Below are 5,852 nucleotides of genomic sequence, written 5' to 3' on the forward strand. Positions count from 1 at the left end.
ATAATGCCCTCTACTTTAACTGCTCAGTCTTGTACTAAGACTTTTCTACTGTCCCCACTGCCGAATCATTACCATTCGTTACAACCATCGCTATATTTTCGTTAGTAATTGTGTAGACTGTTGTACACGAATAAGCTGCTTCCTCAGTAAGCTCACTTAAAAGTATGTAGACTACATACATTCATTCATTCAAGCGCGCCACAAGTACAAGGGTAATCTTACTGTGGAATTTAATCATGTAGTAATTTAGGCAAAAACTATATGCATTCACCGTCCGTCCAAAAAGTTCCGAGATTGATTTTACTCCTGGCGTATAAGTGACGCCAGCACAGTAGCTATGGTAGCAACTTGAACTAAAAGCTGTAAAAGCAGTCAGTTGTGAGTAGTCAGAGTTAAGTAGTGGACATGCGGCTGTAGTGTGCCCTACGTTTTTGTGTCAGAAATGCAACGGGGCAACATCTCAAAATCAAGTGTTCAAAACCTTCTGCAGAATGTTCTGAAGAAGAGAAAAGTGTGTGCAGTTTGTCCCGCACACCTTGAATTCCAAATAAAACCAATGACATGTGAGCCGCTCTTGTGGCTTCATTGAAATGCAAAATGCGAACAGTTCATTCCTGCAAACATTGTTAAGGGCGACATGGCTTCACGTTGTCAGTAATAACCTACGACAAAGAGCAGAAATTCATATGGAGAACTAACGTTTGTACGACATAGTAGACATTCAAGCCAACGTGTCACGAATGTTGAACAAGAGCCCACTGAACGACTTGTCTAACAGTATCACACTGTCGTATCAATGTTCTGTGCGTTGTACAGGCCGGCCGTTGTGGCCGAGCTGTTCTAGTCCCTTCAGTCTGGAACCACGTGACCGCTACGGTCGCAGGTTCGAATCCTGCCTCTGGCATGGATGTGTGTGATGTCCTTACGTTAGTTAGGTTTAAGTGGTTCTAAGTTCTAGGGGACTGATTACCTCAGATGTTAAAACCCATAGTACTCAGAGCCATTTGAACCATTTTGCGTTGTACACCCTACGTAGAACCTGAAGTATCAGAACTACCATCTTAATTTTCCTCAACTTTTTTTTATCCTGCACAGAAAGCTTTTGGCCTGACGAGCTAAAATGAAATTACTGCTGCGTCCGTAACTAATGTTACATGAAGGACTACCAATTAAATTGAAAAATTTTAACTGCAGAATTACGTACAATTTTGTCGACGTATCAGATCAAACGACTTAGCTACCTCCCACTGATATCAACTCTCTTTATAACTTATCGTATTATGTTAGAACATTACCTGCACCATGAAGGTAATTCTGTATTTCCTGATAATTTTCATGATAACTCTCGCTGTCATAACTGACAACAATGCTTAGTGTGCAATCGGCGCTAGTGTTCTCTTCATCTGCAACTATTTTCGTTATTATTTTGTTTCCGTAAGTAATTATGTATATTCTTACATTGCTGATTCACCGGTGCTGCAACGATGGGTGCGTGATCCCTGCTTCTTTCACATCGTAATCTACTACAAAAATAATGGTCCATGGCAACCATTTACAAACAATTTTCATTGAAAATTATTTCATCCAAAATCTTGCTCCTGGAGGGCGTGGAATGTTTCAGATAAGGCAAGGGATAAAACTTTCTGGCATTTTGAGGTATTAATCTACTAAAAAAAGAAAGCAATAATGCCCGACAGAATTTGTTTTGCTTGATGATGCGTATGTTTATTCGAAAAACAAAAATACTTCACTGAAGATTCGTGATACGCCTTCACTCGTCCCGAAACACTAATATGCATGTAACATTTTATTCTCTTAAGTGCACTGTTCAATCAGTATCTGCACTAGGTAAACGCGATATTCTCTCTTAGACAATATCACTAACTCATGATGTTAACATTTCTTCACACTTCTTCGCTCGTTCACCTTGGTAAAATGTCCATCAGCTACGAAGCTCCTTGAATTTCATGAAGATGCTATTCTTCGCCGTTAAAGCCGTTCTGCACTGGAAAAGCATGGGAAGGGTTTCCTAGATGTAAACGGGGTTGAAACAAGTACGGTTGAAATATTATTGAAATTACGTAACTGGCAGTAGCCAGAAACACAACTGTTAGAATGGGAATGGCATGTGAACGTGCATTTTATCTCATCGCTTATGGCTTTGCCCTGTAGTGAACTTGTATGACTGCGAGAATGTAAATTTAATTTAGCCGTTGAGCAGCGACGCTACTACACAATCGATACTACATTTGACCATCTCTGCTGCAATATAATATTTTCTTAGAAAACCTGAATTAATTTACCCTATGTATATACCATTCAATGTGAATATGCTGAGAGAGGTACAGGTGAAAGTGAGGGTTCTTGAGGGTTGAGGATATAATTGGGTGTCCAGACGCAAGTTTATTAGATTCTACAAGTTTACAAAATTATAATCCACTCTGCTTTCCCATTTTACTTTCTTGGACACGAATCTTCGCCAGATAAACACGTTTGTCCACTCCTCAGTTCTCCTTCCTCTATGGTGGCTTCCTACATCTACCATCGTCGCATACAATAAAGAACCGAAGATTCCCTGTAGTGCTTATCAACCAGGTCTACGGCACCGCCATTACGCTTTAACACTGGACTTCAACGCGTGCAGTTACCTCTAGAGTTAGATTTCACCCTATTTCTATATCAAAACACATTTCGTTTAGTAATTTGTTGCCGACATATGCCACGTTACTACTCTTCCACTTTTAACTTGTACCGAATCTCATAAATACTACGAACTCTAGTTTATTTCCATCTCCAACATAGCTCACTGTCAACTGTCTCTTTCTTCCTATTTCATTTAAACACAGATCACTTTTACTTATAACTGAGCATAATAATTAACAACTTGATTTACAATAATCTATTGTGGTACACAACCCTCCATAAAATGAAAATTTTGGCAAACAACACTTTTACATGCACTCATAAATTAATCATGGGCAACGGCCTTGCCGCAGTGGATACACCGGTTCCCGTCAGATCACCGAAGTTAAGCGCTGTCGGGCGTGGCCGGCACTTGGATGGGTCACCATCCTGGCCGCCATGCGCTGTTGCGATTTTTCGGGGTCCACTCAGCCTCGTGGTGCCAATTGAGGAGCTATTCGACCGAATAGTAGCGGCTCCGGTCACAGAAAACTATCATAACGACTGGGAGAGAACCTCCTATCCGCATCCTCAGCTGAGGATGACACGGCGGTCGGACGGTCCCGGTGGGTCACTTGTGGCCTGAAGACGGAGTGTGTGTGTGTGTGTGTGTGTGTGTGTGTGTGTGTGTAAATTAATCATATCTGTGTGTACAGAAATAGGTCAATAAATAAGCAAAAGCATTTAGAGGCGAGGACCTTTGTATGAGTGGGAGATGGTAATCAGATTCATAAAGCAAGGTGGAATGCAGGTCAAGTCATGTTCAAGGATTTGAAGAAAGTGATAAAATACGCGAGGGGTGGAGGTCAATGCAGTATCTGCGTTAAGCTGATCTGAGACTTATTTGTGCGGATAATGGAGCTGAGACTTAGACCTTATGTCTGGCTATTCAGTAATTTTATTAAATTGTGGACTTTCTCTTAGATAATTACAAAATGTGGGTGCCAAGATGATCATTAGTTTGAGGTAGTTTAGTGCTATGTCGGTTGGATGATTGTGAGTTGCTAGGAAAGGTCTCAACACTGGGATGCACTGACTGTTTTTCCTATAATTATTACTAATATTAATACTAGTGTAGGTCTGATGCAGAGGTATAGTCGTCTATAAACTGAATAAGGACCAGCGCTTGTGGTTAGGGAAGTGACCATTCCCCGAAGAATGTTATATCTGCCATATGGGATTACTAATAATTCATTTCCCATATAGCAATGCAGTTCAGCATGCAGTGATTTACGTAGACTCTGTTCGTGTGCAGCTTTTGCATTTCTATGGACAATAAACATCCCTGGATCTGTTTGTGCATAGAGCCGCCACTAATTGAATGCACGCTGCAGAGTGATCAGTAGAACGTTGTGAAACAACCTATAGGTGGTCTTTGTTAAGTAGCTGCGTAGACAGAGTGGAGATCCACCTGCTCGCTTTTCTATTTGGAAATGGACATTATCATTGATTGCCTCATGCGATGTATTTGCTGCAGTGTAATTGTAAGGGTCGTTGGGATGATCGGAGGTTGACATGGGTGTCCAGGGAGGGCAGTGTCGTTTGGGGACGTCCGTTTAGTATGTGAAGTTCTTTTTTAATTTGAACTCCTCATCCCCCCTTGGTGAGATTTGCTGTCAGGTGGTGGGACCAGCCCCCTCCCTCCCTCAAACGAGTTTTACCCAATAAATTTTAAATAATTAAATTCATTTGATATGTTCATGTTTTTGCTTCATACCACTAAAATTACCTACCAGTTTGCTCGGAATTAATTTTATAAAACAAAATGTTATCTGTTATAATAATGGATAGTCTCTCCATTTGGCAATTAGTTTAATTAAACTCTTTGTAGTTCAAATGGCTCTGAGCACTATGGGACTTAACAGCTATGGATATCAGTCCCCTATAACGTAGAACTACTTAAACCTAACTAACCTAAGGACTCCACACAACACCCAGTCATCACGAGGCAGAGAAAATCCCTGACCCCGCCGGGAATCGAACCCGGGAACCCGGGCGCGGGAAGCGAGAACGCTACCGCACGACCACGAGCTGCGGAAAAACTCTTTGTAGTGCAGTTTAGATGTAGTTATCGTTTTCACCTCTAATTTCACAGAAAAGGTGTCGTATCTAGATTTAGAAAGTGTATTTGACACGTGATTAAAAGTACTTTTTTTAAACATCCCAATCCTGAGTAGTATTCCGTTCTACAGACAAAAAGGATTCGCGAAAATAGTATTAGCCGTTATGACGGATCAAAAAACTGACTGTTTATTGATGTGTTATACAAATTGATGTCAGTGAATCTTTACTTACTTTGCTGACGAAAGACAGTAGTGTATGTAAGTTCCTCCGTACCGTAGCTTTTCAGTCTTTTTATTTATACATTCACGTGATGACTTAGAGAATTCTTGCCGGTGAACTTAACCTTAGGTTTCTTTCCGTAAACGATTAACTCCTTGCTCGTGCGTCTTTCTTTTCAGACTAGCTGCCATGCTGCTTAACATACGCACTGGAAAAGTTTTGATACAAATTCGTTATGAACACGATAATGTCGGCCTTAAATACTTTGCAGCATATCATGACTGACTACTAGCTAATACACAATGGTTTCGCTACGGGGAACAACCCAATGAAATATGAAATTGGTGTGGTATTTGTTTCAAATCGGGGAATCCCAGGCATTCATTTTATAGAGGCCATAAAGATAGGCAGGAACTTTAATTGGCAGAGTTTAATTGTATGAAGCAAAACGTATCCGTTATAATAATATATATTCTCTGAATTAGAATCTTGATTTCAGATTTTCATTGCCTTCGCTCTTACCTTAAAGATTTAGTGAGATTTTGGCAGAACCCTCACCCGCCCCCCTCATTTTGAGATGACTTAATTACTTGACGTCCACAAGAGAGGATGGTCTGTCTTCTGCTCTAATTCCCGACGATGAGGTTAATAACTACAGTAAGTCCTAGCACTTAACCATGAAATTATTGGGTTTGCGCAAAAGTTCGTAGCATTTTATTTTGAATGTTGGTGTTTCGAGTACCATGGATTTATTTATCAATTGACTTTTTTTTTGTAGTTCACTTTTGTGATTTGAGTTTACATATTGTCATTTTGTCATTTGAAGACAGTGAGTGGAGCCGTGCACGCTAGGAAATGGAATGCCAAGTGGAGAAATTGGAACGTTT

At 40.5% G+C, this 5,852-nt stretch overlaps 1 pseudogene; it reads left to right on the forward strand.

The window, feature by feature from the left end:
- The first annotated feature begins 2,977 nt into the window (after positions 1-2,977).
- LOC126098343 (5S ribosomal RNA) lies at positions 2,978-3,095 on the forward strand (annotated as a pseudogene).
- The last annotated feature ends 2,757 nt before the right edge of the window (positions 3,096-5,852 follow it).

Source organism: Schistocerca cancellata, chromosome 1, assembly GCF_023864275.1.
Source record: "Schistocerca cancellata isolate TAMUIC-IGC-003103 chromosome 1, iqSchCanc2.1, whole genome shotgun sequence".
Taxonomy (NCBI): Eukaryota; Metazoa; Arthropoda; class Insecta; order Orthoptera; family Acrididae; genus Schistocerca; species Schistocerca cancellata.